The sequence below is a fragment of the Acanthopagrus latus genome, unplaced genomic scaffold (assembly GCF_904848185.1).
Source record: "Acanthopagrus latus isolate v.2019 unplaced genomic scaffold, fAcaLat1.1, whole genome shotgun sequence".
Taxonomy (NCBI): Eukaryota; Metazoa; Chordata; class Actinopteri; order Spariformes; family Sparidae; genus Acanthopagrus; species Acanthopagrus latus.
The window spans coordinates 35001-45000 of record NW_023504085.1 but is presented as its reverse complement, the minus strand read 5'-3'; positions in this window follow the sequence as shown (position 1 = coordinate 45000).

Sequence of the window (10000 nt, the reverse complement as noted above, 5' to 3'; positions counted from 1 at the left end):
TCACTACGACCATCGGGCCACACTTGGCAATAAACAATCAAAGAAAGCAATAAAAATGATAGCCAGAGCCCTACATGTGACATGCAAGGTCAGCATGTCCTCCTGAGACCGGGAAGAAAAACATGTTTTTGTACATAATCTAATTAATTGGGATGTAATAAACATATCAACTTGTCCAGGGAGTACCCTGCCCTCGCCCTGAGACAAGGCTGGGATTGGCTCCAGCAACAACATCCCGCGACCCCATGGAAAGGGATAAGCGGTTACGGATAATGACATGACATGACAATAAACATATCACCAAGATGATTTTCTCAAACATGTTATTGATTTATTGTTTATCACCTGTCCCTTGTAGTGGACATCAGGGTCATTCTTTTCCACAAAAAGTACAATACAAGGCATGATTTGGTAATTCATTCTCATTTGATGAATATTGGAAACAAATAAAAAACACATTTTAAACCTGCTCTACTGCCTTGCTCTCTTCCTCTTCGTCTCCTGACAGCTCAATGGCTCACTTTCCCTAAATAATCTTAAACAAAATCTTCCCTGCCTCTGTTTCCTGAAGTATGGAAAATGGTTGGAAATGAGATGAAGCAAGTCCCACTGTCCCGCACAAAGGACAAGGGTTAAAATGTGTATTTTGAAAGGCTTAACGTTAACATGCACTTCTAAGCTTCTATCATCATATAATATAGTTAAGACTCTCATAAATGAAGAGCAACATCCTCAGGATAAACAGAAACAATATTTCTTTATAAATCTGATCACTTAACTCCCTTACTGCCATAAAATGTGTTGGTTGCAATTCCCATCATTGTGAAAAGACAGAAGATGAACTCTGTTGACCACGCCCCTTGTGTGTTACATCACTAGAAAGCCCAGGATGTGCTTTACACAGGACAACTGGACTCAAATAAACTGCATGCATGTTTTTTTTAAATAAAGACCCCAGTGTCATGACAACTACAGAGGACAAAAATTAATTGCCGGGTCTTAAAGGTTTCTTTGCCCTAAATGGCTTCACACAAAGGCCATTCAGTAAAACCAGGTAGACAAAGCTGGCTGCATGACATCACTACATCTAATTATGACATGTAAAACAATTGGATTATTTTGTGAAAACAAATTATACAAGCAAATCATATTGAGTTATTTCACATATACAGTACCAGTCAAAAGTTTGGACACACCTTCTCATTCAATGGTTTTTCTTCATTTTTATTATTTTCTACATTGTAGATTAATATTGAAGTCATCAAAACTATGAAGGAACACTTATGGAATTATGTAGTAAACAAAAAAGTGTTAAACAAACCAGACTGTTTTATATTTTAGTAGTCACCTGGAAAGAGAAGTAGTAGAGTAAGTAGTAGAGAAGAGTAAAGAGAAATGGCAACTGATGGTCTCAAACACATTAAGAAGGCAAGAAATTCCACAAATACTCTCGACAAGGAACATCTGTTAATTGAAAACCATTCCAGGTGACTGCCTCATGAAGCTGATTGAGAGAATACCAAGAGTGTGCAAAGCTGTCATCACAGCAAAAGGTGGCTACTTTGAAGAATCTAAAATATAAAACATATTCTGCTTTGTTTAACACTTTTTTGTTTACTACATAATTCCATGTGTTCCTTCTTAGTTTTGATGTCGTCAATATTAAACTACAATGTTGAAGATAATAAAAATAAAGAAAAAAACACTGAAGGAGAAGGTGTGTCCAGACTTTTGACTGGTACTGTGTGTTCAGCTGGAATGAACGTAAAATGTCTAGAATATTCATCTATTCCCTTGAAACATATTCCATCTGAACACATCAGCAATATAATAAGGGCTGTTTATCAAAAGTTTTATCCAGTGGAGGTATCGCTGCAGCTTGTACAAGACGTTACTGTTACTCTGAAATCAAGTACTCTGTGTGTGCGGTGACGAGCTTAAGGGTGTGAATGGGTGGTAGCAGATAGCTGATTGACACCAGTCAATCAGCTATCTAAACCACATGGAGGGCCCTGAGGTGACACAGAGTCGGAGCACAGTGGCACAGATCTGAGGTGGAGGCCTCAGTAGAGTTCTGTCTTCCAGGCTGTTTGTGGTGCAGAATCACTGGGCCTCCTACTCCACCTGTGTCTGCCTCTTGCTCAACATGTGGCAGCTGAGGTTCTGGTTTGGGCTTAGGCAGCTGTGCGATGTGAATCACGAGGCCGATGTGCAGATAAAACTCTCTTCGAACAGCCCGGCGCTCAGGGATCAGGTGGAACTGCATGATCTCACACGGCAGAGGGTAGCATCTGGACACGTCAGCCTTGACCTGAGAGTAGAGGTGGGATGAGACAGAGAGAGAGAGCGAGACATAAAAAAAAAAAAAAACACTTTTAGGAACTTAAATCTCATTTATATCAGTCATCGTCTGTGGGCAGATTGTGGTACGTCACAGGGGGAGTGAAAGTTCCTCCCGGGCCTTCTGGGGAATCTTCTCTGTGTACATACAAAACAGGATTCGCAGGCCACACGGTAGAGGTAAGATCGGGCCTAAAAAATCCAGCCCGACCCGACCCAGGCCCGCAGGCATTAAAGCCCGACCCAGCCCGAGCCCGACCAATTAACTTGATTTGCAGGCCCGAGCCCGAAGCAAACCCGAAATTTCAATTTATCCCATAGTATTTTACGTTCACGAAATGTCCGCAAAGCCGTGCGCAAAGCGTGCTCTTGCTCTGCGCCTCCTGTTTAGTAGTAGTTATATAGCAATTACCTTACAGCGCCGCCTTCTCTGTTTTATCCAAATTATTTATTTACAACAAGTATTCCTTAGTTTAGTATCCACACATCGTTTTAGTATACATTTTTATAAATATATATTTATTTTAAAAAAAGTCAGCGAGAGAGAAGCCCGAGCCCGACCCGACCCGAACGTAATGATTGACATTTTAGGCCCGACCCGACCCGAATTTCGGGCCGGGTCGGGCTCGGGCTAAAGATCTTACCTCTACCACACGGCTGGTCTCCTGCTTCGACCTTCCTTTGAAACCTTGACCACACACACATACAGATGCACACAGTTACAGTCACAGCCATTTTAATTTTTCTGTTATGATACATTATCTCCAAACTGCTTCAAGAAGCAACACAGCCTGAGGAGCTAATCACAGTCTAACTCAGTGTCCATTTCCTTTGACCTGGCAACTGAACAAATGCACAGCAACAAGGTGCAGACAGTGATTTCTTCCCTACCTGCTTTCCACAGTAAGGTTCTCTGCTGGTCTTCAAACATCACATTCAGCCCTTTGGGAAATGCACACACACATTCATTCATCCTGAGCAGTACAGCTTATGCTCTAAGCACAACGTGCTTATATTCTGTCAAATTTAAAATGTTAGTAAGAAGTACATGTATATTGAATATTTTGAATAACTAATATTTGCTACTTCAACAAACCAATAATATTCAATAATATTCTCTGCATCGTTTTGTACTGAAGCATTAGCAAAGCAGCTGAATGTTCAAGGTCGAAAGGCCAACCTTATGGTGAGCACCATCAATTCCAAAAGGAGAGTGCAAAGTTACATCCTCACACGTTTAGAAGTCAGTGGTCTTGAGAACAGCAATTTCACTGAGTTATCCAAAGTCTTCACACAAAAAATGCATCCCTGTTTCAAAAGATAACATTCCATTGCAAAAAGATGTTGACAAATGGCCGTATCTGAGTGAAGTGAAGTTGCCTTTCATTGATAAAGAAGTGGAACTTCTCATAGGAACCAAAGAGCATAACGTTTTAGAGCCATGCAAAGTGATCCATAGCCAGAACAATGGACCATATGCAGTAAAAACTGCTGTTGGATGGATTTTGAACGGACCGCTCAAGGAGCCAAGTGACACCACAGTGGATGACAGCACACTGTGCACTGCTGTGTGCTGTAGTCAACAGAATTTCTGTTGAGAATGTGGAACAACTACTCATACAGCAATATAATCATGACTTTCCAGAAAGCAACTGTGATGATAAATCAGAGATGTCGCAGGAGGCTCATCACTTCATGGATTCTGTGTCACGCTCTGCATGCGTCATGGATGGACATTTCTACATAGATCTTCCCATGAAGAAAACAAATGTCCAAATGCCAAACAACCATTGATACAGCGAGTGTTAAACCTCAAGAGCAAGCTGAAGAGGAATCCTGTGTTTCATGAAGAATACACAAGTTTCATGAATGACATGCTTAATTAAAGATATGCAGTGGCGGTACCAACAACACACCTGAACTGCCAAGATGGTAAAGTGTGGTATATTCCTCTTCATGGGGTATACCACCCACAAAAGAAGAAGCTGCACCGCCAGCTACCTCTTTAAATGGTCAGCTTTTGCAAGGGCCAAACTTGACTAGCTCTCTGTTAGGAGTACTGACTCGCTTCAGACAGGAACCAGTTGCTATGATGGCTGATACTGAGGCAATGCATTATCAAGTGAAGGTTCCTGATAAAGATACTGACCTGCTGTGTTTCCTGTGGTGGCCAAAAGGGGACTTAAATCGTGACAGTACTGAATTCAAGATGATTGTTCAACTTTTCGGAGCTCCTTCTTCCCCCAGCTGCGCCAACTTCGCTCTTCGACAAACAGCTGAAGAAAATCGCTGTAACGCATCACCTGAGGCAGTGGATACAGTGCTAAAGAATTTCTATGTTGGTGACGGCCTAAAATCAGTCACCACTGAGGCTCAGGCCAGTGACCTGTGTGAAAATCTTACAAAACTATGTGCTAGTGGAGGATTTCACCTGACAAAGTGGACTAGCGACAGCCGGGTGTTGCTTGCTTCTGTCCCAGATTGTGAGAGAGCCAAAGAGGTTAGAGACCTGGATCTTATTCACGACTCACTTCCTGTGGAACGGGCTTTAGGAGTGCTGTGGTGTGTTGAGTCTGACTTACTCAAGTTCAGGATCAATCTGAAAGACAAACCAGTTACAAGACCAGGAATATTGTCTGTGACAAGTTCTGTGTTCTATGATCTGCTGGGCTTCTATGCTCCAACAATCATGCCGGCAAAGATGCTCATGCAACACCTGTGTAAGGAAGGGCTTGCATGGGATGATGAAATTCCACCACAGCTTGGCCGAAGATGGAATATGTGGCTACAAGAGCTACATCAGCTGTCAGAGCTGAGTGTTGACAGATGTGTAAAACCAGAGGATTTTGGACTTGTTGCTACAGCACAGCTTCATCACTTTGCTGATGCAAGTGAAAATGGTTACGGAACAGTTTCTTACTTGAGGCTGACAATAAAGATGGACGCGTTCATTGTGCTTTCATGATGGGAAAATCACGTGTTGCCCCACTGAAACAGACCACTATTCCAAGCATGGAGTTGACGGCAGCAGTTGTAGCTGTGGATATGGACAAGCTGTTAAAAAGAGAACTTCAGATGGACTTGCTTGATTCAATATTTTGGACTGACAGCACAACTGTGTTGAAGTGCACTGAAAATAAGTCACTTCGCTTCAAGACCTTTGTTGCAATCCGTATTGCCACCATCAGAGAGACAACAACGCCTCAGCAATGGAGATATGTCAGCACCTCAGTTAATCCAGCTGACTGTGCATCCAGGGGGCTTATGCCTGCCAAGTTCATGAGAAACCAAAGCTGGTTTCATGGTCCAGCGTTCCTTAAAGGTCCAGAGTGTCAGTAGCCGCATAGACCTGATGAAGTGAAAATTGAGGGAGAAGACAGCGAGGTGAGACATTCAGCGACGGTGCATCTCACTCAGGCAGCTGAAGTTACAAATCCTGTTAACAAGTTGATCAATCACTACTCGAGCTGGTTTCAGCTGAAAAGAGCAGTGGCATGGTTTCTCTGGCTTAAGGACTTGCTTCTTCAACGTAGCAGGAAGCAGAAAACACATTCACAAGCAGATTTCAACGGTGAAAGGAAGACGGTGGACCAGAGGAAACACTACGACAAATCAGCAGCGACTGTGGAAGACTTGATGAGAGCAGAGAAGGAGATGATCAAATTCATCCAAGGCCAACAGTTTCAAGAAGAAATCTTCATGCTACAGAAAGGCAGAAATGTGAAGAGGAGTAGTCATTTGTCAACGCTTGATCCAAGGATTCAAGATGGAGTAATAGGGATAGGAGGCCATATCTGTGCATCAGCAATGCCAGATCATGCAAAGCATCCAGTCAGAATCCCAAAGAACTCAACACTGATTCTGCAAGATATTCATGAAAAGATTGGACACTGTGGGAGGAACTATATGCTCTCGCAGCTGCGTCAGAGATACTGGATTCCCTCAGCAAACTGGACAGTTTCTGTCAAGATGTGTAACCTGCAGAAAAGTCAGAGGCAAGGCACAAGAGCAGAACATGGCAGACCTGCCTGAACACAGACTCTTACCTGACAAACCACCCTTTACAAATGTCGGCGTAGACTACTTTGGGCCAGTTGACATTAAGCAAGGCCATTGCACAGTCAAAAGATATGGCGTACTGTTTACCTGCCTTACTATCAGAGCAGTGCACACACATTAGACACCGACTCCTGCCTGAATGCAGTACGTCGCTTTGTATGTATGCATCATACGTTCAGACAACGGGAAAAACTTTGTTGGTGCTGAGTGTGAACTGCGTGAAGCCATTGAGCACTTGGTTTTGATGAAGAAACAGCCCATCCTGCCACCAGGATTATTTAACAACCAGGACTCATATCCATGCAGAAGATGGAAGCAGGTGAAATATCTTGCTGACCTGTTCTGGAAGCCATGGGTGCGTGAGTATTCGCCTCTGCTCCAACTGTGTCAAAAATGGACTCAGATCAAGAAGAACCTGACTACTGGAGACGTCGTCAAGGCTGCGACAGAAAAGGCTCTGGATGAAGAAAGAAGTCAGACCCGAGTCAACATCGGTGCAGCGTTTGAGTGGTGGAGACAAGTGGGGCATGTGAGGGGCTGTTTGTAGCTCGTATTAGCCCAATGCTAACGTTAGCTTCTTTGTGTTGTTTTTAGCCATGAGAATGGTTAATGAGTCAGCTAAGTCGTCTCCTTCTCCCTGCTGAGTCCCACTGCTGTGGACGGAGCACTGACGGGATGGGGGGGAGGGGGTGGAACTCAGAGGAGGCGCCACTTTCAAATCTTGCTAGCTCTCCAGGATTGTAGACTCTGTCTTTAAACGGAGCTGCTGCTGTCTTTTCATCTTAATACTTCTGACCTGTCCAGGGCCGGTGGCTGCTGACAAGATGCTGTGTTCCATTTCATAATAAAAGCAAGTGAGTTGAAGATTTCAAAATAAAATATTTTTCTCTTCCGCATGGTATACGTTTTGGGTGGAACAAATGTGGGACGGGACCCCGTCCCCCCGTCCCCTCGGTTCCAATGTCCTTGATTTCTACCATCTCTTAGTATCCAAATTGAGCTATTTGCGACCCAAAATATTTGCTAAGATACATTCAGCACGATGTCAAAAAAAAAAAAAAAAAACAGACAGAGAAACAGACCTCCTAAAGACGACAAAAAGACAGATTTTGAAAGCCTACAGGAGGAGGACGTGGAGGACCAGGCACCTGGCGACATGCTAACTCAAGCTGAGGCTAACCGCGACGAGAGCCAGATGTTAATGGCCATACAAGCCCTGAGGAATGATTTTTCCAACAGCGGCGGACCGGATCACTTCGCCAGCAGCTCTAGCCAACACCACGCAGAGGAAAGTCCAGAAACTCACCTCTCAGATGGAAGAGCTGGAAAACCGACGCCGCCGCTCCAGTCTGAGGCTGGTTGGATTAGCCGAAGGATCGGAGAATGGAGATGCCCGTACATTCTTGATGACATGGCTTCCCAGTGCACTTGACACAGAAACAGGACAGCCGCTGATTATCGAGCAAGCCTACAGACTGGGGAAAAGGCCGGAGCTGACCCAGGATCGGCGGGGGTCGGATGGAATTCGGCCACGGATTATTCTGCTGAAATTCCTGACATATCGAGATAGAGATGGAGTCATGAAAGCAGCGCGTCTGAAAGACGAAATCATAATCGAAGGTGGCCGTGTCGTGTTTTTCCCGGATCTCTCCACTGAAGTCCAAAGACACAGGAAACTTTTTGAGGGAGTGAAACAAAGTCTGCGCCAAATGTGTGAGAAATATGGATTTATGTTCCCGGCAAAAATGCGAATCCTACACAACAAGAGCTGGCACTACTTCGCCTCCCCATCCCATGCTGAAGAACTCATCCGAAAAATGAAGAAGGCGAACACCAACCACGACGCGCAGAAAGAGTCATCAGCTGAAACGCAGCAAGTACCAGGGAACTCTGGCTGAGTGATAAGATATCCGACGCTGATTTCCCGGAGACAGTCCTGGTGAGCTCTTTGCCTGATCGATGACGAGCTTGGAGGTTAACATAGACGCTGGCCTGTCAGGCAGGCTACTAACAAAAGACTAACCATACAGGCTCACATATTAACATTGCAGTTTTCATCCGCATGAATATGAAATCCGTCAGAGCACGTCCGACTTATCTTTGGTTTTCTTGTTTTTTTCTTCTCATAGTACTGGCTGTGATACTGCCCTCTAGAGGATCAGGCTTATTTCCTGGCTTATTACTATATTTATTACTATGGTTTATTACTATATTACTATATATATACTAAAATAAAGGAAGAGGAAGATAGTGGAATTAAAACAAGTAGTGTCCAGGTTGAAGCAGCCTAAAACACAGATAGAAACCCACTTAGTTTCCAGTGAATATACCCCCTTAAAAAAGAAGGTGGCAAGGTCAAGTCATATCGGCCCCATTCTCCTCTCATGCAAGAGGGGTGGCAATACTTGTACACTCATCTGTTCCACTGAGGGTCATTAATATCATACAGGATACTGCAGGCAGATTTGTTATCGTCCAGGGTTCTTTATTAAATCAAGACATTAATTTAGTATGTCTATATGGTCCTAACAGCGATGATATACAGTTTTATAATAGCTTGTTTTTAACTTTATCAATGCTACATGGTCACATTTGTATGGCAGGAGACTTTAACTGCACGCTGAATCCTACAATCCTACAAGTCATCAGGTGTGGGCACCTCACATATGCAGAGTAGGAAGACAATACAACACTTTATGGGTGAGTTAGCATAAAGTAGTTAACATTTACTCCCGCATCGACTACTTCCTCATTTCTAAGCCTATGACAGCCAATGTGAACGACTCTGTATACAAAGGAATCGTCATTTCAGATCATGCGCTACTACTAATCAATTACACTGTAAAGGCAGCCACCAAGGGCCCAACCATATGGCGATTAAGCCCTCGATGGCTACATGATAATGAGTTCTTAAAATTTGTTGGAGCCCATATTGATGTTTACTCTAAATGAACACTACCCAAACATCTGCATCTACGAGGTGGGAGGCATTTAAGGCCTATACACGAGGGCAAATGATCAGTTATACGAGCAGTATCTCTAACAAAACTGACAGAGTTAGAAAAGGATACTAAAGAACTCGAGACAGAAATCAACCATAACGTTACAAAAGAGATTAGACATTGAGATTGGCCATTCTAAGAGCACAATATAAGGAATTATCAACAAATAAAGCACTATATAGCATAACGAAAGTGAAACAGACGTTCTGTGACCAGGGAGAGAAGCCAGGGAAACTTCTGGCCTGGCGTTTAAAATCAATACAGAATGAAAGATCAATTTTGGAAATTAAGTCAGAGGAAGGGAAAACAATTACTAATCCACAAGAAATTAACAGTACTTTTCAGACATTCTATTCTAAATTGTATACATCAGAAACTCCAGCCACATCTCATACGATCCACAGCTTCCTGGATCAGATAGAAATACCAGTCCTGACAGAAAGCACAAAATATGAGCTCAACTCCCCAATTGTAGCGTGTGAACTATCAGAGGCCATAGACAGTATGACAGGAGGGAAAGCACCAGGGCCTGACGGTATACCTATTGAAATCTATCAAACCTTTAAGGGCACGATGTTGGTTCCTTTATTGAACATGTG